This window comes from Myotis daubentonii, chromosome X, assembly GCF_963259705.1.
Source record: "Myotis daubentonii chromosome X, mMyoDau2.1, whole genome shotgun sequence".
In the NCBI taxonomy this organism is placed as follows: Eukaryota; Metazoa; Chordata; class Mammalia; order Chiroptera; family Vespertilionidae; genus Myotis; species Myotis daubentonii.
The window spans coordinates 126,039,764-126,064,748 of NC_081861.1; positions in this window are offsets into that span (position 1 = coordinate 126,039,764).

Consider the following 24,985-nt stretch of genomic DNA (forward strand, 5'->3'; position numbering starts at 1 on the left):
ATGTAAGAAAGATCTCAAAGAATTGACTAAATATTGCAGTTCATTACTGGCCCTCATTATGTCCAGATGTCTAAGGGACCAATGAATTATTAGTCAATGATTAAAAGCCTTTCACCTGGACAGTAATTGTGATAAAATTCCATCACATATGTCTCAAACAAAGCAGTTTCCATATATTATCTCATGAAACCTCCCAATAACCCTAGACAAGCATTCTTTTAACCATTTCATGAATGAAGACATTATAGTGATGAGATATGAAGTGTGACAGCCCCAGGTAGAAGGGAGAATCAAGGTTACAGTTCACACACTCTAGATCAATTAGTAACATCCTCTGAGACTGATCAGTCCAGTCTACAATTTCCAAACTTATTTTTTAAAGAATGAATCATTCTTAATATGTGGAAACTCATTATATGAAAAAATAGAGACCTGCTCTGGTTAAAGACGAATGCAGTAGATCCACACCACCTACTTGTTTGACATTCCACCTCACCCCATGCCCTTTCAGAGTGGCCCTTCAAGCAGCAATGTCTCTAAGGACCCTTGGTGCTCGGTTTGACAACCACTCTTCTCTATCAGTGAAGATGCGAAGGCTTTCACTTAGGAGTTATATAAGCACAATTATTTTTTAAAAAATTTTTGTGAGACCTAGGGTATTATTTCCTTCCCTTTTTAGTATAAGAACCTAAAGGATGAAAATGCATGACCTTAATCTACAAATATGCCTAATGATTCTTGGTTGAAACTTATACTGATGTATTGAATAAGTAAAATTTTTCATTAGTCAAACACTATTTTCATCTACCAAATTCTTAAAACCCAAAGGATTTAGTTCTGATAAAAGGCCACATATACATGTGTACACACACACACACACACACACACACACACACACACTCATACTCACTCTCACACAACCATTCAGCACAACTAAAGCACCCTCCTTGGGCTGACCACCTATTTTCCTTTACTGGAACTTAGCTCCTCCTTGGAGGAGGTGGGTCACTATATATTACTCTGAAACAATGCTATACTGCCTCCTTCTAGTATTTCAGGACATGCATCTCCCCTTTCCATTTGCAATTACAGAGCATAACACTTCTCCTACTCTTTTGTTAAAAATATATGTGTTTCTTTGAGGAGCCCACCCTGAGGCTTTCTCTGCCTTCCTGTTACTGTTAGACTTCTTGCTCACTCCATTTAATTGAAGAGTTCGTCATCTGGCTTATATATTTTCTGCACCCTCAAACTGCTCTTATCATTCCTAGAAATTTCAACATCCATGTGGCCAAACTCACTCTGAGTTCTCTGACCTGTTCCCGTCACCATTGACCTGTTCCTCCACATCACAGCCTGAATTAAGTCCTCAAAAACTGCACTAACTCCAACATCAAAAGTGCAAACACCCAACTCCTTCAGCATAGCCTTCTTTCCTTTCAAGTTCTTCTTTCTAATACACTAGAACAATTACTACCTCTAACCCATTGTTTCTAATAATAGTTCTTTATCCACCATTCCCATTTTCATCATTTTCCTTTATGATTAGCAGAATCCCATTGATCCTTCTTTATCTGTATCTACTTTGATAAAATCCCTACTCTGTGTAAGCCAACCATTTGCCTTTTTCATTCCTGCATCACAGCCACTTAACTTTGCTGGAAGGAATCCCCAAACCTAGCAAGTTGTTTTCGCCTTAATTTCATGAACTCAAACTGAAATAGAGCTTTCTTAGCATAGCCAAGTAACTTTATAGTTTTCCAGTCTCCAAAATCACCTTTCTCCTCTCTCTTTAAATCTCCTTATTTGTATCCTTTCTTCTTACTCTGAGCATATTACCTCACTTCTCACTTGACTGAAAAAAATAGTAAACATCAAGTGGGAATTTCCTCCTCTTCTCACTACTAAATTATGAAAGCACCAGATCTCCTCTTCCCTACTGTTAAATTTTAAGAACTGTCTTGCCTTCTACTTACTGAAGGACAATTCCTCTGCATGTGTTCTTTGTTTTAGCCACTGGGGAAAAAAGGTCTATGAAGGCAGACATTGTGTTTTTACCACTGATATGCCTCAGACCTTGTACAACGCTTGGTGTAATATACACTTATGTATATTATTTATATTTGTATATGTGTGTTTGTGAGGAGAGAGAAAGACAGAAACAAACGGGTGTAATGCATGCTATATCTCTTGCTTATGTCAGAAAATGTAACAGCCAAATCCTTTTCTATTGCTCTGTGATATTTTAGCAGACTAGGTTTTAAAAGATTATAGCATCCTGAACTGCAATGATACCTTTTCATTTTAGGAAAAGTGCCAGGTCATCAGGTTATCATGCAAAGTAGACAGAGAAATTTTCCTAGCTTTCTATAGAAATCAAAACTGATGAATATAACGTCCCATACAGAGTAAGAATAATAAGCCTATAATGTACTCACCGAGCTCTGAAATTGCATTCATTTGGAGCACTAACTTTCCAGAATTATTTCAGTTTGTCCTCACATTAATAAAGCTGCATTACCTCTTTTAATAATTGGGGAGGAAGTAAGAATTAGTCTGGCTTCTAACCTGCACATGGAGTATGTGAGTACTGTTAAGCTTGTTAGTGAACCTCACAATGATTAAGTGCTCCTCTTACATGCAATTCAAATAGAAATGAAAATCTGAGACTAGATTTTCTCTATATGTGAACACTATGCTTTAGGAGGATGTTATTATTTTTAAAATATTAAATTGGAGCTATTTACATGGCCTATTCTGTTTCTAGAAACTAGATTAAAGACCTTGTTGGGGAGCTGAGGTCAACAACTACAACAAAAAACTAGGTGGTGGTAGATTATAAATACATGGAAGATAGCCAGGTTCTCAGAAGCCAAAACAATAGGCAGGTCCTAAGAAGAGACAAGGGATGGATCTTGTAGGTTCCCCCCCAAAAGTGGTTTAAAATGGAGCTGGAATACATAAAGGTCAGCATCAATATCAATCAAACCAGCCTCTCTTACATTTCTCAAAAGTGGGAGCAGTAGAGAACTATTTGGTGTGTGAAGGGCTTCCTGTCAGACTGCATCTGAAGTTAATAAAGTGGTTGTAATGATGTCAAGAAAAGAATTAATTAAACAATGTGATTTGATAAGTTAAAAAGGAAAGTTAAAAATTTAAAAAACTGAATGAATGGGTAGTTCTTTTAAAATGTATTTTCATTGAATTTATTGGGATGACATTTGTTCATAAGATTATATAGGTTTCAAATGTACAATCCTATAATATATCATCTGTATATTGCATTGTGTGTCCCACATCAAAGTCAAACCTCCTTCTATCACCATACACTCAAACCCCCATCTTCCTTTCACTACCCCATCCGTGTGTGTTTTTTCCAGCAACCACCATACTGTATAAAACTGACAATAACAACTGAACAAATAAGACAAACAAACAAACAAAAAGTCATAGACACAGACAACAGAATGGGTAGTTCTTATTGTTTCAGAAATCTAATCTCAGCCTAGTCAGTTATGCAATCTCCTTGGTCCTCCTAATGAAACTCCAACTGCAATTACTTTTTTTTTCTCACCAAAAATCTTTGTGAATATTGTGTGAGACATTTAACTGTATTCCTCACTCACATAAGCTTCATTAACACCATTAAACCTGAGATGTACTTTCTCTAAGTGAAAGAAAAAAAGAAACATATATTCAGAATGGAAATTTCCTCCTGGCCTATTATTGTCACTTCTTCTTCATAATCTCCAACTTACTTCTATTTCTCTTTACAGTGGTGGCTCATGGAGGGATTCAATGTTGTATAATTACCCTAAACTGATAGCAAAATTTTGTGTGCATATGCATTTTCCTGGCTTGGAAGAATGTCCATAACTTTCATCAAATTCTCAAAAGGGCCCATGACCTGGAAAAGATTAAGGAGCATTACTTCATAGCATCCTTTAAGACTTTCCAAGACAACCATGGTGAAATTAACCACATTTGTCTTTACTACATTCATTTCCCTTGTGTTTGGCTTTCTTCAAGTTTACAATTCTCTTGTAAACTCTGTTAGATATCCTTTTAAAAAACACTTTCTTTAGTCTTGCTTCATTATAAAATGCATGCTTGCTAATAAGTTTACAATGTTATTCGTGTTTTTTAAATAAGTTATTTGAGTGCTAAAGAATTAAACCCCTTCGTCATATTTCACATAGTAGTCTGTTGGGGATTGGAAGAAACCTATTATCTCTACCACTGAGAGCAGAGTTTTTTTTTTTTTAACAAAAACAAATATTATCAGCCTTGTATATGCTCTGTTTGTAACGTGCTAATAAATTACCCTTAGCTAGTCAGTACCCAGTCAGGTCTAAATGTAATGTGAATTCCTGGAAAAGGGTCATTTGATAGAAGTAAAATAAAATTCAAGGGAACTTTAATTTCATTGTTACTCACATGTAAAAGCAATTTTTAATGTTAAATCTTCATTCTCCATTGACGAGTAAAGAGCTCCTTTAGATATTTTGTCTAAGAAGCCTTAATTGTTGAGTTTCATTTTCTAGTTTTTCATCAAATAACCATTTCATACAGTATCCTATCTAAATGAAATACTAAAAGATTAAGTTACAGCTATATGAGCTTTTTCGTTTTGTAAAACATAAATAACCAATCATTTTATGTGTGTTTTTAAAGTGAAGTCTGTGAGATAAAGCAAGCAAAAACCAAGATGTTTGACCTTGTTGGGTACAGATACTAAAGGCAAACCTTTTTATCTCCTACAAGGCAATATTTTTATGCCCTCAGCATCCCTGGAAATGGAGATGGGCTGTATCTTATCATTCTGAATGTTAGAGATGCTCTTGGTAAAGCAAGCTATTATGGCAAGTTAATAATTAAAGGCTAAATTGCTGTTCCTTTTCTTCTATAAATATAAGCACAAGACTTGGGCCTTAAGGAATCACAGAGGATGCTCCTGAGTAGCAGGGCAATGTCTCTTTAGTAGTTGAAGACCTAGAAAGCCCTGCAGACTATTTGAAAAGACGTGCCAGCAGAGAGAACTCTCAAAAGTAGGCCCGAACAAGAAGAAAAGGTAGTGAAGGGAAAAGAGAACAAGTGGAAGAGAGAAGGTGCTTCTCAATTTCAGGCACAGCGTACATTCATGAAAAGCCAGAAATGTAAGTCAGAGTGGGTTGGTGAATACCAAAGGTACAAAAAACAGATCCTTAGCATTCCTTAGTCACAGAGCAATGGCAGAGAACCAGGGAGCCAACCTGGAAATTCCCAGGATGCCCTGGACTCAGATTAAAGCACCACCAGTCTGCTGAACCAGGTAGGAATAGGGAATTGAAACTTAGGGTGGGGGCTGGATGGAGGTGGGCAAAGGGGTGGGGAATGGGGGACATCTGTAACAGTATCAACAATAAGTAAAAAATAAATTAAAAAAGAGAATTGCTAAGATTTTATAATTTACCTTCAAGTGCAATGCCTAAACCATCAGATATTCCATTTATGTGAGGAACTTTCCTTCCCTGTCTACACCTAGGCAAGTCAAAGTCTTGTTTCTCCTTTGCTTTATGTCACACATTTACATGGTTTCTCTAATAAACTGTGAAATTCATAGGTATCAGATATTAATGATAATACTGTAGATTTCTGTGAACTGGTTAAAAACAGTCATCACATGAAATAAGTCAGACAGAGAAAGATAAATACCACATGCTCTCACTCATTTGTGGATTATAATGAACAACATAAACCGATGAACAAAAGCAGATGTAGAGACAGAGAAGCATCGATCAGATGCTCAAAACTCAGAGGGAAGGCAGGGGAGGGTGGGGTGAGGGGGAAAGATCAACCAAAGGACTTGTATGCATGCATATAAGCATAAGTGATGGATATGTACAACAGGGGGTGAAGGTGAGGGCAGGATTGGGGGGATGAGGGGACATTGGGGGGATAAGGGCACATTTGTAATATCTTATTCAATAAAGGAAAAAAATAAAAAAATACAAATTCTAAAGTTGTATTGTAGCACAGAATCATGCCTACCTAGGTATTAGCAGACATTTTAAAATTTCTGAGGCTGATAGAATGTGGTTTTTTTATTTTTTTTTTGAGGGATGATATAAAAAATTAACAAAACTGAGTCAGGATTGATCTCCTACATTCTGAGAAAATACTGAGTCCTGTAGAAATTCAATTATTATGCAAAGCATGCCTACATTGTTAAGTTCTACTTTCTTTGCTAGTTCATTGCTACATCTGGACTGATATCATACCCAAAATGCTCCAAGGTACATCACTCATCAATCAATAATATAATATATTCAACTTCTAAAATATGTTAATCTACAATGATTTAATTAATTTTTTTGTAGTTGCTGTAAATTTGAAGTATATACTCTTCCTCCACAACAATTTTACTAAAAGAACAGACAATAGTGAGCTTAGACAAGTATTGTAGGGGTGAAATATTTCTTTTAGGGGTCACTTATATATTGGAATATTTCAGCTTTCTCTTGCCTTTAACTTCCCAGATATGAATATGTAAGTGGACCAGAAAAGGGCTAAATAGCTTTCTGGCTTCTTAACTTCACACTGAAGATAAATATTAAATGCATGCTAGTATTTTCTCCTTAGATCTGTAATCATTTAGGTACCAAATATTCTCTCATCTTATTACATATAAGCACAGTAAAAGACATATAAATGGATGTTGCTTACGTGTACATTCATTCAAGAACATTTTATTGAACAATTAGTAAGTACAAGTAAGGATTGGGAATTAGTGGTATTGAGGTAAATAAAACAACTATAGATTTTTTTTCTCACTAGGCTTATGGTCTAGTGTCCTTACTAATTCAGTATCTAAAATAGTTAATTACATGGCTTACGTAGTTTAGCATCTATTGGAGGCACTCCAAGAAGCTTGTACAGGGGGCATTTGTAGGTCAATCCTTCTAGGCTTTATTTGCAAGTTAAGCTTAATACCTTCAATATAGGCAATTAGGAATCAAAAAGTGATAAAGGACATTTAGGCACAAAGTCATTTATTAAAGTAAATTACTTAATCTTTTCAACTCATTGCTTTTATTTATTTATGAAATAATTTTAAGTTTTTTCCATTACAGTTGACATGCATGGATATTATATTAGTTTCAGGTATACAACATAGTGATTAGATATTTATATATCTTATGAAGTAATCACTTTAGTAAGTCTAGTACCCACCTGACACCATATATAGTTATTACAATATTACTGACTATATTCCCTATGCTACATTGATCTTTTTAAAGCTAAATTATGGACTTTATTCAGATTTCACTAGTTCTTCCAGTAATGTCCTTTTTCTGTCACAGAATCAAATCTAGGAGATCATATTGTGTTTGGTCATTATGTCTCCTTAATAGCCTCTGATAGATAATGGATTCGCATTCTGTCTTCCTTTTTCATGACCTTGACATTCTTTAGGTTCATTGCTTTTAAAGTAAATGACCCTCAAGAGTGAGTGGGTATTGGTATGGTCCAGTGTTCAAATTGAGTTTAAAATAAAAATATTGATATCCTAAACAGATCATTCTTTCCTTCTTAGGGCACGTGTTCTTGATTTTGGTCTTTTTCTTTTAAGAGGCATTAAAAGGTAGTTATTTCATCTTTTAACAGAGCACAGAGCCATAATTCATTTTAGACTAGATACCATGGTGTCATTTTTGGGTTTCTCCTAAAGTACATTGTGAGACATGAACTAAGTACAGTTAGTTAATTTGTGAACTAATCATAAGATGTGAACTAATTATAACATGAACAAAAGTAGGGAACATGAGACACTGAAAGAAAATCTACAAAAATGGTTTTAATGAGGAGGTTATCATGGTGGCTAACTGTGTGTCAATGCTATTGGAAACCCTCTGAGGAACTCTGTGGAACATGCTTCAGAATTATTCCATCAAAGGACAAAATTTGATAAAATATTTACTCACCAACTCATTGGTTGATGGTAGTGCCTAGGGGTAGTTAGCCTCAGATACTTCTAGGCTTTCCAAAAAGCAGGCTAAGCAAGCTTTCACGTTTCCAGAGAGGGTATTAGTTGGAGAAGCAGTGAGAACAGGCATTTGAAGTGGGAAATTATCAGTGCACTGAGAATGGTCACCACAGCTATAGGTTCATTTACAGGTGAGCCACGGAGATATGAGTAAGAGCATCTACCACATTGCTATATGCTATGAACAAATTGCTGTAAGCTCTATTTACTTGAAAGAGAGCTATGGTCTCTTTCACAAAATATTGGTCCATAGGCTGGTCCAAATTCACTTTAAACAGTATTTTCTGAAACATATATCCAAAGGAAAAAATGTGTGCATGTTAATAGCACTTAAAGTGTCTTATCAAAATAACTAGGGGCCCAGTGCACGAAATTCGTGCACTGGGTGTGTGTGTGGGGGGGGTGTCCCTCAGCCCAGCCTGCCCCCTCTCACATACTGGGAGCCCTCAGGCGTTGACCTCCATCACCCTCCAATCGCAGGATTGGCCCCTTGCCCAGACCTGACGCCTCTGGCCTAGGCGTCCGGCCCGGGCAGCAGGGACCCACATCTGCAGCGGCCCCGCGATCGTGGGCTTCGCTTTAGGCCCAGGCAAGGGGCCCCTAGCTCCTGGGACTTCCAGCTTCGACCGTGCCCAGCTCCCATCACTGGCTCCACCCCTACTTCCTGCTATCACTGGCCAGGGCGGAAAAGGCACCTGATTCTCCGATCATGGCTGGGGGCAGGGCAAAGGCAGCCCCAGGGCCGCCTTTGCCCTGCCCCCCAGCTCTTAGCTCCCCCCTGGGTTTCCGATCACTGTCAGTGGCGGGGGGCTTCTTCCTGCTTTCCCTTTCACCTCCCTGCATTGTGCCTACATATGCAAATTAACCACCATCTTGTTGACAGTTAACTGCCAATCTTAGTTGGCAGTTAACTGCCAATCTTGGCAGTTAATTTGCATATAGCCCTGATTAGCCAATGAAAAGGGTATCGTCATACGCCAATTACCATTTTTCTCTTTTATTAGTGTTGATGGTTATTTCTTCAGGACACACAAAAAATGCATACTATCATTTCTTCTTTTTCCCATCCGTGCCTTTTCCAAGGACTAAAGGGAGAGAGATACTCTATGGAACATGTTGCCTTTATGAATATAGCCCACTGACAGAAAAATAAAGGGATAAAAAATTCAGAGTGGCATTCATGCCACATTCCTCTGTTGATGGTAATAATAGCCTGTGCTTCTCTACTAATTTATCCCACTTGCCCTTATGCACCCTTGGAATGTCACAGCAGATATTATGGCCCTTATTTTGCAACTGAAGAAGTTTAGTTTTGTTAAAAGCATGAAGTGCAGACCTAGGATGTGCCAAATATTGGGTTGATACTCTTCCTCAGGATATTTCAGTTAATCATACTCATAATCCTGGGGGTATTATTGTCCTCATTTTACTGATGAAAGCCCTAATTACAGACCAGAGAAGTTCCCATGAGGCAAGAAAGTTTAGGAGTAAGACTTAACTCCTGGAGCTTCAACTCCAGTGCTTATTCCCTCCCAATATTCCTGGATAGGTATCAATATCTGTCTCTCACACCATCTTACATGCTCCGTTAGAGCAAAATTCTTATCTGTTTGGATTCCTGAATGTACCTTCTAGCAACTAGCACATAGCCAACACTCAATAAATGTCTTGAATCCTATATAATAAAACCCTAATATGCAAATCAACTGAATGGCAGACTGACTGGTCCCTATGACACACACTGACAACCAGGGGGCAGACACTCCCACAGGGGGAGTGCTGCTCAGCCAGAAGCTGGGCTCATGGATGGCCAGTGCAGCAGCAGTGGTGGGAGCCTCTCCTGCCTCTGTGACAGTGCTAAGGACCCCTCAGGGGATGTCCGACTGTGGGGAGCAGGCCTAAGCCAGCAGTCGGACATCCCCCTAGGAGTCCCGGACTATGAAAGGGCGCATACTGGGCTGAGGGACCCCCCACCCCCAGTGCATGAATGTTGTGCACCAAGCCTCTAGTAAAATATATGAATCTATAATATTAATAATTCCCCTCAGTTGGACCTAGAGTATTCTCAGTCCCAGTATTCCTCAATTGGGGAAGTTTTGCCCATTCCCAGGGGGGATTTTGAAATGCCTAAAAGTTTTTTCTGATTGTCACAATGACTAAGTGCAACTACTAGGATTTGGTGGCAAAGGCATAAGTGTTAAGAATCATGCAATGTGTGGAATAGTGTATCCAATGAATAATTGTTTCACTCAAAATGCCAGTAGTGGCCTGAGAAATACTACAAGAAAGATTATATATTTCAATAATATGCCTCTAGTGTACTTAAATAATTGTTAATATGACTTCATATGTATGTTTTATGTGCATGTGTGTATAACTGCCCATTTTAGTTAATCTTGTGTCAACTGGTAATCAGTTTATAGATTATTTTTCAAATTGGTGCCTGAAAGGGGGCTGTAGGGAGACAGAAGAAATGGCGAGAGGAAAACTGGTTGATGTATCAGAAATGTGAAATCTAAAAATGACCAGGGGGCACAGTGTTAATCTAATTTATACAGGTGATATTTTCCTTTATATTTCCTATGTTCATTCTTGCTTTTCTATTTATGTCTGGCTTTTTATTCCTTCTCCAGATTAAATCCCCAGTCTGACACGTTAATGTGTTTGCTTTCTTCCTTTTAGTTCAAATAGAAATTTGAGAATTGGTTTTCAGGACTGTTTGTGTCCAGTGTCACCGTTAGCTTGTGGTTGCAGTAGAGAAGCTCAGTAAAGCCTCTTTTATTGTTTCTATGATAACAAGAGAGCAGTCCAAATACCAGTGGTAAACTCCCTTTACTGAGACTCAGACATGATTTTCATGATACCTTTCCTGCATCAGGTAGCTAGAAAAGCATGGGACAGAGATGGAAGATGCTGTGGCATAATAGGAAAAATCACAAGGTTAGGATTTCAGATATTGGGAGGCCGTACCAACCAACTATAAATCATTTAACCTCTTTGAGCACTGGTTTCATCACTTAAAAATAATATAAAATAATAATAAGACCAGATAAAATAGCCTCTGGGGCCTTTTTTTGATCTAAAGTTGAGTTTTCAAGTTCAAGGGAAAGAGGGGATGAAGAGGAATAGATGTTATCTTAGAAACTAGGTAAGAAGATGCCTCCCATGTATAAAATTATAAGCTATACCTTATTCCTTTGGCATAGTCTGGAAGCTTCTGCTGCAGAATAAAACAGCTAGTATATGCCCAGTATTTTTCCAGGGGCAGGAATAGAAACTCCCTGGAGGATTGCTTCCAGAATGTTTTCAGAGGCAGCATTCACATAAGTAATCACATAAGTGGTTAAGTATTTGGGCTCTGGGGAAAAATCTCTGCTTTAATCCCAACTCTACTACTCTCTGACTGGCCCTATACATTGGTCATGTACTTTACTCTAGCCATTGCTTCCTCATCCATAAAATGGGCATAATAAAAGTACCTACTTCACAGGGCTGTTGTGATAATCAAATGAACAAATGCCATGTGAATGCATGTCTTAGCACATGGTAAGTGCTCCATAAATTTTTGATGTGCTTACTATAAGCAAGCTAAACCAATAACAAAATGGAGCAGTTTAATAAGTTCTTTTTTGATTAAGAGAATTCTCTCCCCATCCCCATAACTCACCTCTCCCAAAATGGCTGATGAATCCTTGCATGAACTAGTTGCTCACATGATTACTACCAGTTGAATGCTAATAAAAGATGTATTTGTAAAGGTATGATTTATTACTTTATGTACATTTATTTCTCCCCCTCAAAATCGCTAAGATTTTTAAATTATACATACCTAGGAAAGAACTAAATTTACTATTTAACTTATTGTAGGTAAAAGACCCTCATATCAGACTCACTGATGATTTTCTTTTAATGTATCTTCCAGAAGCATAGAGAATCAATGCCTGGTCCAGTCTGTATTTGTGACTAGCTGGGAAGTAGTTTCACCACAAGGCTGTACAATGGGTTTTTATATGACTTCTGTATTAGTTATTATCATTAACAGGCAGACAGCTGCCAAAGGGACTTTCTCCACCCTCCCCTGGGTTGGTCACAGAGATGTCACTGTAATTTTATACTCATCACCATTATTAATTGCTGCACTGAGTTCATCATTTCTCCTAGGAGGTAACCCCTAGCTTGGGACAAGCACTGTGATGTTTCATCAAATACCTCCATTCTTGCATCATCCTATAAGATAATTCAGGATTTTAAATGTTCAGATAATTAGAGGTACATTGTTTTCTACCCTCTACTTTCTTAATTCATGGTCCTTATATATTATATTTCTTTCCTCATTCATAGTTTCTTAAACATGAAGGTATTCTAACTAGTTGCAAGGCAGTACTTTAATAGAGCTTCTCATTTCTAGGTAAACCCTTCTAATATTTCACATTTGTACTTGAGCCCATTATATTTTGCTGTAATATTCATTTCACAGGTTTTTAAAAATAAGTTTACTTTTGTTTTTATATAGGGCCATGATTATGCATTTGACAGTTTTATATTGAATTGTTTCAAATAGAAAATTAAATAAACTCATACTGTAGCCTAAGTATTAATATTCTTAATAAATATACTTATTTTAAGTAAACATAAATTTCCTGACCTAAATAGTTAGATAATAAATGAGACATGTGGAGTAAAATCAGTGTTTCTTTTTTCCCAAATATTTTTCTTTTTATTAAGGTAACATTGGTTAATAACATATAAATTTCAGATCTACAACATTATAATTTGATATTTGTATACTCTATGGTGTGCTCACCACCAAAAGTCTAGTTTTCATCTCTTAATATATGTTTTACCACTTTACCCATTTCATTTCCCTATACCCGTTGCCCTCTGGCAATCTTCAATCTGTTGTTTGTACACCTATGAGTTTCTTTTTGTTTTGTTTGTTCATTTGTTACTCTTTTTAAAAAAATATATATTTTATTGATTTTTTACAGAGAGAAAGGGAGAGAGATAGAGAGTTAGAAATATCTATGAGAGAGAAACATCGATCAGCTGCCTCCTGCACACCCACTACTGGGGATGTGCCCGCAACCCAGGTACATGCCCTTGACCGGAATCGAACCCGGGACCCTTCAGTCCGCAGGCCAACGCTCTATCCACTGAGCCAGACCGGTTTTGGCTCATTTGTTACTCTTATGTTTTACTAGAGGCCTGATGCATGAAAATCATGCAAGGGACTCAGCCCTCACAGCCCCAGTTTCATCTGGAAGGACATCCAGAAGGTCGTTCGGCTGTCTGGTCTATTTAGCATATTACGCTTTTATTATTATAGACTAGAGGCCTGGTGCATGAAATTTATGCACAAGCATGGTCCCTAGGCCTGGCTTGAGATCAGGGCCATCTTCCCCAGTTGCCCGCAGCTGGCCCCACCACCTGCCACCACCCACCCCCAGTTCCCTGTTCACCATCGGGCAATCTGAGCCTGCCGGCTGGGGCTGGGGGAAGGGACAAAGAGGTGGGCTATTCCACCCACTTGCTGGTCCCACTCCCACCATGGGTTGCCCTCTGTGTGGGGCAACTGGCGGGGCAGGGGCCTTGGCCTGGCACCACCTGTGTCCCCCACCACCTACCCCCAGTTCCCATTCTCCATCAGGCAATGGGAGCCTGCCAGCCAGGGAAAGGGACCGAGAAGTAATCAGTGTACCTCATAGTGACTGGCAGAGCAATTATTCTGGTAATTCCACTGTTAGGGTCAATTTGCACATTACCCTTATATAGGATTATTATATAGGTTAGAGGCCCAGTGCATGGGTGAGGGGCCTGGATCAAGATAGGGATCCCTGCTGGAGGCCGGGGCTGGCTGGGGCAAGGAACTGCAGTCCTTCTGGTCTCTGGTCATTCTGGTTGTTCCTCCATTTCAGTCGCTGGGCTTTTATAATATAGGATATTCCACATATGAGTGGTCATACCGTTTTGTCCTTTTCTGTCTGATAGGATATTCCACATATGAGTGGTCATACCGTTTTGTCCTTTTCTGTCTGAGTTATTTCAGTTAGTATAATGCCCCCTCAAAATCCATCTATATTGTTGTGAATGTCAATATTTCGTTTTTTATGGCTGAGTAGTATTCCATTTTTTATATATACTACATCTTCTATAGCAGTGGTTCTCAACCTTGGCTGCACATTAGAATCACCTGGGAATCTTTTTAAAATCCTGATTTCTTGGCCTCATCCTCTGGAAATTCTGTTTCTTTGTTACTCATGTTGTGGCCCCACCCCATAACAAAGAAACAGAATTTCCGGAAGATGAGGCCCAGAAATCAGGATTTTAAATAGATTCCCAGGTGATTCTAATGTGCAGCCAAGGTTGAGAACCACTGTTCTATAGCTATTCATCCATCAATAGACACAGGTTATTTCAATGTCTTGGCTATTGTAAATAAAGCTGCAATGAACATAGGGATGCATATGTCTTTTCAAATTAGTGTTTTCATATTCTTTGGATAAATACCCAGCGGAGGAATTGCTGGATATTGTGGTCCTATTTTTAATCTTCTGAGGAACATCCACAATTTTTTCCATAGTGTCTGCACCAATTTACAATCCCAATAGCATACAGGTTACTCTTTACTCTACATCCTTGCTAACACATTTTTGCTGACTTGTTGATAATAGCCATTTTGACAGGTGTAAGGTAATACCAGTATCTCATGGTGATTTTGATTTGCGTTTCCCTAATAATTAGTGATATTGAATATCTTTTTATGTGCCTGTTGACTATCTGTATGTCTTCCTTGGAAAAATGTTTATCCAGATTCTCTGCCCATATTTTAATTGTATTGTTTGGTTTGGGGTTGTTGAATGATATGGATTCTTGACATATTTTGGATATTAACCCCTTATTGAAATATCATTTGCAAATGACTTCTCCCATTTGGTTGGTTGCCTTGTTGTTTTGTTGATTGTTTCCTTTGCTGTGTGAAAGCTTTAAAGTTTGATGTAGTCTCATTGATTTATTTTTGGGTTTTTTTCCCTTGCCTTTGGAGTCAAATTCACAAAACACTACTAACACTGATGCCCAGAAGCTTAGTGAGACTTTATTGTGACTTGAAACAAAGAAAGAAAATACAAGGCTTAAAAATAATTAATTAATTAATTAATTAATTAATTTGAATTAAAAAAAAGAAAATACAACTCTAATGCTGTATAATTTACCAGTTCTGTCATTTTAAAATAAGTATACAGTTTGTTAAATAATGACTTTAGAGTCAGTTAGTCTCTATCAGTGTAAGATTGCTCTTAATTTTTACCATTCCATGTACTGCTGTGTCAGTCACTTTCAATAAGCTCATATGCCATTTAGAGAAAGATATAAATTAAAAATATATATATCTGGCATTTAATACAAAATATAAATTAAATGTATATTTATTTGCTATCTATGTAAATTGTTTTACTTACATAAATTTTTTCACATCTCAGTATAAGTAAGGACTTGAAGTGGCTTATGATATAAGTAATAAAATAAAATATCAATTGATAAACAGATCAAAGGAAAGGGATGTATGTGTGGACAAATAAAATAAAACTAGAACATACAGTTACTTTACAGAAATGCCTATTATAAAATCCCATTTTTGTCTCTAAGCTTCCCAGTGGCCAAAGCAAAGAGAATGGCATTATTTGAAAGACTTTCAGTTTGATAATATTTTTTGAAGGCTGGGTCCAGGAAAACCTATATTTTCATGGTGTGAGCATTAAGAGATATATTCTTTTCAGGATTCTAATAATGGGGTCATTATAGGATATCAAACAAATTGTCCTCAACATCATCCTGATAATAATTTCAAGGGCATTTTATCATATGGTTGCTTTTCACAAATATGCTTTATGGCAGTAATCCAAAACAATATTTAGTAAAACCACTTTTACATGTAACCAAAACAATGGAATACAAGTTTTTGAACAATGAAATGATCATTTTTTTTTTATCCAGAATAATATTTGGCCACTCCAGAAAAATGAATGACCTCTATAATCTTTACTCACACACAAATATATTTATATACATGACACAGTTACAAAATATAGTTATTATATTCACATATGTATATCCTGTCCCCTCCCAAAATCAGATGGTAAATCTCAGATAGGTTAGTAGAACATACCTCCCCAGTGCCTACCATAGTGCTGCGTAAATGAAGAACTCACAATAAATGTTTGTGTGGTTTTTTTGTGGCTGGCAATTATATCAGACACCACTTATATCCACCTTGGATCCTCTCAGCCTACCACACACTCCAATCACTACTCTAGTGACCACGTCAACAGGGGCTTCAAATAGTCTGACACATATAACCTGACTGTGCCTTGCCTCAGGCTTGCTTCCTGCCCTGGGGCTTCTCTGAAGCCACAGCAAGTGCCAGTCCACCACAGGAAACGGCTCAGCACTCATGAATATACAATCCAGAAGGCCTTAACCAATAGAACCATATGAAAGAAGGGCAGGCAGGACCCAATGATAATTTCTTCTTCTTTTCATCCTCAAAAGGAAGTTTTGAGATGGATTTCATGAGGATTCTCAGCAGGTTCATTGGGCTCAAGTTCCAGGCACCCTACTGGTTGCAAACTTGATGATGCATCCCTGTACTGGCTTTCCTTTTTTTGCCAGGAGAGGGACACTCACCTGTCATTTAACCACTGCTCCATGATTACATTTTCAAATGAACTATTTGAACATAAGTCTTTCTCTCAGATTCTGCTTTTAGGGAACAAGGCTGAAAGAAGTGGTGCCAAAGTGGACTAATGATAATATTCAGCTTGCTTCTAGAAGCATCACAATTACTAAGACGTTGACCTGTTGTGGATTGGGACAAGGTGGAGGTGGAAGGTGAAATATCTGGTCTTGTGACAGATATATCACAGGAAAAGTATGGGGTCAAATGATAATTATAATGACATACTAAAGGCGAATAGTTAATGTAATTACTTCAGAACTATGTTAAAAAATGATAGGGTCAAGTCAACCATCTATCAACTCAAGAAACATTGTGAGTAGAGAATTTCTATGGAATCAAATAAGGACCATATCACCTGCAGCTTCTGAGAAGACCATGCAAGAAATCAGACCCAAGATCTAATTTTAAAGATAGCAGAGATGCAAAGAAAATTGAAAGCACAGCCTTGACAGGTGTCCTATATATAAGTCAGTACTCTAAGGGGAAATGAGTGTGACCATAGCACTTGGATGGGCACATATGATGAATCAGCCTCTGAGAATATTGAACCCAAGATCCCACTAAACCTTTCCAACTAGTAGAATTAGCTCCCTGCTTTTTGCTGGAAGAGAGAAGTTCCTCTTGCTCTGATACACTGGATAGACCTCATCTAAAGCTAGAAACTTGGACATAATGTATGTCTTACTCAAAAACTGCTCCTGCCACTCATACTTCCTGATTGGGAATGAGGGTCAGGTTATAGCTCATTCCAAGCATAGAAACAAAGTCCCTCTTGGGTGAGCAAAAAGCTTACACCCTGTAGGAATTGCAGGACTGGGTGATTAATATTGGCAGAGACCAGGGGAACTAATGTGGGAGTGAATAATGAGGATATTGAACCAGGGAATCATTGTCATACAAGCACTCGCCAGTGATTTGGGGTTCAAAATATTAGTAAAGACACCTGATATTTTGCTAATATACTCTAATATGGCTTTTTTAAGCTTTAACCAATAAAGTCCTGCAGCAAATGAGGTAGTAATGCAAGAATACCTGGGCATAATAGTGAGGCATGGAACAGAAGACTTAGGGAGGTGGCATGTTAGAATGGATTTATTTTGTGAGACCAGTGAACCTACCACTTGGCCATATTCCCCAGAAGGTCACAGGATAGTTCCTTCACTATGTTAATAAGAAATGTCCTGACATTGAGCAATGAAATCTTTGAGAGGCTCACTGTTATCCTCTGAAAGCCAGGGTTGACAAAAGAGATAATGCCAATGAATTGGACTTCCTAATACCAGTGGGAAAAAGAGGGGGATTCTGGAATGGCAGAGGCCAACAGCAGCTCTTAACCTTCAGAAACAAGGCAATCTTTGTCTCACACTCTGATTTTGGAGAACCCCAGAATAAGAAAATGATAAAAACAAAACCCAACTCATTTTAATGGCTTATTCATGCTTTTCTTTCTGGTCAATGTAATATAAGATTACTTGATACTTTATTTCTTTGTTCTTGCAAGTTTGAATTCAGTTAAGGTTATATAACCTAAGAAAAGCCTACATATTTTCATTATGGTATTACAGCACTTTATCATTAAGTCTTTTTTTCTGGTTACTTCTCTCTGGCTCCCCAATTTTAGTAATTGAACACACTTTACATTTTATTATCCTGAGCACTTAAGTAACAAAAGTCTTTCAGCTTTTAGATGAAAAATTTATTTACAATATTTATAACTGAGTGTAAAATCAACAGCTTGTTTCTTTTAATGTAGTCATTTTGAAGCCTGTTCTTTATCTCAGATTCTCTTGCCAATTTAGAAAGTGAAAGTATAGAGAGTAATTGATTCCATCTAAATGACTCTTACTTAATTCTTCAGACTGTGAAGTAGCTGGATGAATGACTCACCATGTCTTTATCATTAGAAATGCTCTTTAGCTATTCTCAGTAAAGTACTTTTATAAAGTGCCTAATATGTGCCTGGCATAATAGTAAGAGAGAGCTCTTATCCTTAAAACTATTAATGGTTGGCTATAGATTTTGCTAAATATCTTCCAAGATTTAACCACTGATATTTGATTCATGAAAAGAGTCTCAGTTCCACTTATTTGGTTCAAGAAAAGAGCGTGACAATCTTTGCTCTGGCCTTAGGTAGGCCTATAAGAAGACTTTTAAAATAAACCAAAGGGAAGAATAAATAAGGCAAGTACCTTGAAAGGCCTAGCCTTGGGAAAGTTGAGCAGGGAATGAACTTTATTTTATTTATCTCTCTTTTCCCTTTTCTGTATATTCCAGCATCTGAGATCCCTGCTATCTTCCAAAACCCTGTTCAGTATCTCATTACAAACCAGTCACCTCTTCACTGAGGCTTTGCATTATAATGAGTCTGTGCTGGGGGCTTGTGCCAGGGGATCTTAAAAACTAAGAGGCTTTTAAGTCCCAAAGCCATGCCTCTCTAAAATGTAGGAAGGCATTTTATTCTCCAAGATTCATCAAACACCCTCTATAGCTGGAGTACAGGGATTCCTAAATCACTTCTCCATGAAACTTTTTTTTGCCACAGAAAACTTAACAGTTGTCCTGTTAACTCTTTATTTTAAAACTAGTGGCCCAGTGCATGAAATTCATGCAGGGGGGTGGGTGGGTGGGTTCCCTCAGCCCAGCCTGCACCCTCTCCAATTGGGGACACCTCGGGCCTAAACTGGCAGTCGGACATCCCTCTCGCAATCTGGGACTGCTGGCTCCTAATCACTCACCTGCCTGCCTGCCTGATCACCCCCAACTCCCCTCTCCTGCCGGCCTGAACACCCCTAACTGCCTCTGCCTTGGCCCCCACCACCATGGCTTTGTCTGGAAGGAAGTCAGACATCCGGAAGATGGCCAGTTGACCCAGTCTAATTAGCATATTACCCTTTTATTAGTATAGAACTTTATAAGATTTTTCTTGAAGTTTATTTTTCATTTATAATGGACATACAATATTATATTGGTTTAACTTTTTTTGTTGTTAATCCTCAGAGGATTTTTTTCCTTTGATTTCTAGAGAGAGTGGAAGGGAGAGGGAGAAACACAAAGAGAGACACGTCAACTGGTTGCCTCCCACACACGCCATGACTGGGACCTGGGGTCAAGCCTGCAAACAAGGTATGTTTCCTTAATGGGAATCAAACCCTTGATTAGAACATCTTTGGGCTGACACTCTAACCCAGGGGTGGGCAAACTTTTTGACTCGAGGGCCACAGTGGGTTCTTAAACCGGACCGGAGGGCCGGAACCAAAGCATGGATGGAGTATTTGTGTGAGCTAATATAAATTCAAAGTAAACATCATTACATAAAAGGGTACGGTCTTTATTCATTTCAAACGGGCCGGATCCGGCCCGCGGGCCGTAGTTTGCCCACGGCTGCTCTAACCACTGAGACAATCAGGTAGGGCAATATTGGGTTAACTTTAACAGCTGAGAGTGATTCTCTGGTTGTTGTCTTGTTTTCTTCTACAAGGACTGTGTGACTTTTCCAATGTGTCATTCTTAAACAGTATTCTCTTATTTAGAACATAATCTTGGCAAGAAGTTCTGTGCCTATTTAACTTGACTTGCTTGGATGAAACAAAAGTGGTCAAAATAAATTGAAAAGATGAAATGATGCTTCATTTGAGGTATTGTTTTAGATCTTTGTGTATGTCCTAAGACACTAGGGTCTTTGCTGTTATTTATTTCATTTTGTGGGTCAAATAAGAGGAAAGCTCTGAGTCTTCCAGGATCTGTCGAATTTATTTTTAAAAGGAATATTTGTAAGAAAACTAGAGAAGGATTTTTTCTGCCCTTTTTTCCAATAACGTATACCATACTGAGTTTAAAATAAGGGGTAGTGCCTGGCTGGCATGGCTCAGTGGTTGAGAATTGACCTATGAGCCAGTAGGTCATCATTTGATTCCCAGTCAGGGCACATGCCTGGGTTGTAGGCTCAATCCCCATTGGGGGGCATGCAGGAGGCAGCCGATCAATTATTCTCTCTCATCATTGATGTTTCTCTCTCTCCCCCTTCCTTCCTCTCTGAAACAATAAAAATATCTATATCTATATCTATATCTATATCTATATCTATATCTATATATCTAAAAGCCTAAGTGACCGTCTGGCCATTCGACAGTTCACCTGGTAGCTATGATGTGCAATGACCACCAAGGGGCAGATGCTCCAACCAGTAGAGGAATCGGCCGTGGGTTAGGTTGCTGCCGGGGCACTGTCGGCCCCAAATCTGCTTCACCTGCACCTCAGACTCAGAGAGCAGGGAGCCTGATTCCGGGGTGCATCACCTGAGAACTGCCCCCTTGTAACCCAGGACCCCCTCGGGGGATGTCAGAGAGCTGGTTTTGGCCCGATCCCCACATGCCAGGCTGAGGGATCCCAGCAGTGCACAAATCTATGAACCTGGCCTCTAGTATTTAAAATAAGGGGTAATAAATATGTTTGAAATAATATTTTTATATACATATGGGTATGGAAAATAGTACCTCCTATTTCATTCAAATGGGTTGCCTCAAAAAATCTTGTCATTTTCTGGAGCAGTTCAAGGATAAAATAGAGACTAATAGAAGGAAATACTTTAGAAGGGATTTAAGCACTTGGTGAATGGTTGGACTAGCTGATCTTTAAGACCATTTCCAAACCAGTTATTCTATGATTTATGAAACCATATATGCACCCTATTATAAAATGCTTCCTGAGTCCCTATTCAAAATTAATTACATTAAGTCCATAAATAATTATCCTAGCATGCTTCACATCATCTCAAGTCATGATATATAAGGGGAATGTTTAATTGAATTGATTTAAGGGGCCAGATTTTTAAAAATTATTGTACCTAAAACTATCAGGAAAAGACTAACTGGAATTCTCACTTGTTAATGTCTTCAGCACAACAATGAGTGGCATAAGGAGTTAAAGAAAGATCACACATGTGCTGCTATTGAAGGAAAGGAGTTAAGCTAACCAAAGATCTCTGCCTAGTCTATCATTTGAGAGATACTAGGGAAGGGTTATGATAGTGAGACCATAGGTTATAAAATCAGACTGTCCAACTCAAATATAAATGTCAATGTTGTATACTGTGTTATAATGAATAAAGCTGACAAGACTTTGTTTATTTAATCAACATGATGTTATCAAACACAATTTTATATATATATATATATATATATATATATATATATATATATATATATATGAATTTGATTGTGTGTCCTTCACTTATACAGACAGTTAATAAAATTCCAATCAATGATTGCCATGTTTGTTATTAAATATCATCTTAATAACAGGACTTGGTGTTACTAGGCTGCAGCACAGCCAAGGGAATCGTCCTCCCTGACACTGAACATCAAAAAATATTTTCTAAGTTTCAGAATGAAAGTGCTAAATAGAAAAAAAAAGTGTCTGGTTTTTCTTGCCCCTAGGGGAAAATGGCCTATATATACATAGGCTTGGTGGACCTTGAGGAGTTAGAACATGGAACAGTGCAGTGGTTTCACTCACAGTTGGCAGGAGGCCCAAATTTGAATCCCAGCTCCTTGCTCATTAGCTATGTAAATTTGGGCGAATTTAATATTTCTCTGCCTCAGTTTCCCACTTGTTAAATGTATATGATGATGATGATGATGGTGATGATGATGATATCTTCATTGTAAGAATTAAGTTAGCGGATGTATATAATAAAAATATAAAATGAAGTCTTTGTACTTGATACTCATTTTGCAAGTTCTCAGGGGACATTTTGCAAACTCTAAGAAATGTGAATAACAGCCTGAAAGAGAAACTGCAGATGAAAATGAGTAGCCACTCTTCCTTTAAACATGACTATATCACGTAGCTACTATTCATAGCAACCGAAAGCCAAATAATGGTTCTGAACAGAACATGACTGGACGATTAAGTTCACCTTTGGCAGATTTATAAGCAAATTCATATTTTAATGGTCTCCTGAAATCCTTCTGCTATTACATAATCATTTATGAGTTTATGAGGTATTTTCCTCTTTTTGCCTTCAGTCACGTGTCTGAACTTTTATTCAGGGTTTCTTCGTTTGAGTGTATCCAATTACCAGTGAAATGATTCAGTACAATAACTGCTCTATAACTTGATTGATGATATTGCCATTTTTTATCAGGTATTTACTGTTTATTATTGGAAATATATTTATATTGAAACTATATTTATATTAAATATAGAAAACTTGAAAAATTTAAGAAAGTATTCACCTGTAAGCTTATGATCTAATGAAACTAATATTATTTTGTTCTAATTCCTTTCAGAGCAATTTCTATGCATATATACAAATAAAAACAAAGCCTTACTACAAATAATTTTGTCTTGCTTTTGCGTTTTATGATGAATTATTTTATATGCACAAAGAATATCATACACATGTAAGATATACAAATAATGGTAATAAAAGTACCGCTGAATTATCATTCTTGAGAATAGAACATTTGAAGTTCTCTATCTGCCCCCTTGGTGGCCCTTCTCACTCCCTAGTACTTGTTGTAACAGGTGTACAGTAAAGGATATCAATATACAATGTTGTCTCAAAAACAGTGGATAAGACCCTCTTTGTTCAATTATAAGGAAGAGTGAAAACATCAGGGCATTATCACTAAGGGTCAGCCCAGGAGATAAATGATATGCTCTAATGGGATCATTAAGGAGAGCTTAATGAAGGAACTACCTGCAAATATGTGAGCAGGGCTAAGGGAAATTAACAAGGTAAGATAAAGAACCCTAAACTAGCAACTGTAGGGAGCCATGACCACTACTTGGCCTGAAGGTGTAGGAGCAGAGAATGGTTACTGGAACAGAAGAGTCACAGTCTTTAGGAGAGAAACGGAACCCTATTAATTTTGTCAAACAAGGAAGGATGCCAGTGAAATAAATAACTTTACCTCACTCCTTGCTGATCTACAATAGGTTCTTTGCATTGATTGTACCCAACTGAAAGTCAAAAGGAAAGGAAACTCATTTGATATAGTCCATTATAGTCTTTCCCGCAGAGCATAAAGCAGGGTGGGGAAAGTGGGAGAGTAGGTCTAAAAGTCCTAGGAAAGTAAACACATGGTAGTTAATTTTAAAATGCAGGTCATTTATTTATTGTCTCAAGTCTCAATTCATATGTACTCCTTTTCAGGACTGATAGATAGATGATAATGAAAGATACTAGAAGCACTTACTTTCAAATATTGCCTTGAAAAAATGTATTTACATTTTTACAGGAGCTAAAACTAGATCTTAATATAACTGCTCAATTATTTTATTTCACCTATCACATATTATCTGAGATTATGCATATGCATATGAGGTTATGCACATGACCACTCTGGAATTAAAAGTTTTGTTTGTTTGTTTTTGTTTTCTTGGTTTGATTATTTTCTAACCAAAAGATAGCATCTTGAATTGCCTCATTATAAAAGGTCTCAAACATGCATGCGGTGTGGATTAATGCACAGGAAAGTCTATTCATCTACCATCTAGCATTAGTGATCAAGGATGAGCTTTGTAACATATTGTGTGTTTTATCTTCAATGTCTATATGTGCTTTTGCACCAAAAGTAGTCTGATTTCCCCAGATTCCAGTGGAAGCCTTTAGTGGCTTTCCAGAAGTTTTTGCTTGGATCTATTTCTTCTCCAGGTCTCGTTCCTTGCTAGAACATGTGTCTATAGCGTTCCAAGGAAGAAGGAATTCATACTTTACCTAACAGGAAAAAACTTAGAAAAAACACTTATTTTAGCTTCTCTCTTAAGATTGGAGTACACTGTATACCATTCCTAAAAATGCTTGTCAAATTTATCTTAATTCTATAATGAATTATTAGCACAGCACTTGGCATATAGCAGACAACTAAATGTTTGTTTCCTTCATCACATCCTTTATCAATGTAATCTGACATTTGATACATCTCTATGGATATCTGTACAAGGATTTGCTTTGATGGATTTTCTTCCCACTGAATTGATTAGTCTAGAGGGCATTTTTCATAACTCGGATCTGACTATTGTGATCAGGAGTTTGGAATATCAGGGTAACTGAGAACTACATGTGCCATGTGCCCAGGACCAAAGCAGATGCCAAATTCTAGTAACAGAGACAAGTACAGCCAAGAAAAGAGGGAAGACCAAACCATCATGCAGGCGAGAAATGTACAATGTTAAAGTTATAGAGATTCTCATCAAATGAAAGAAAGATTCAGTTGAGA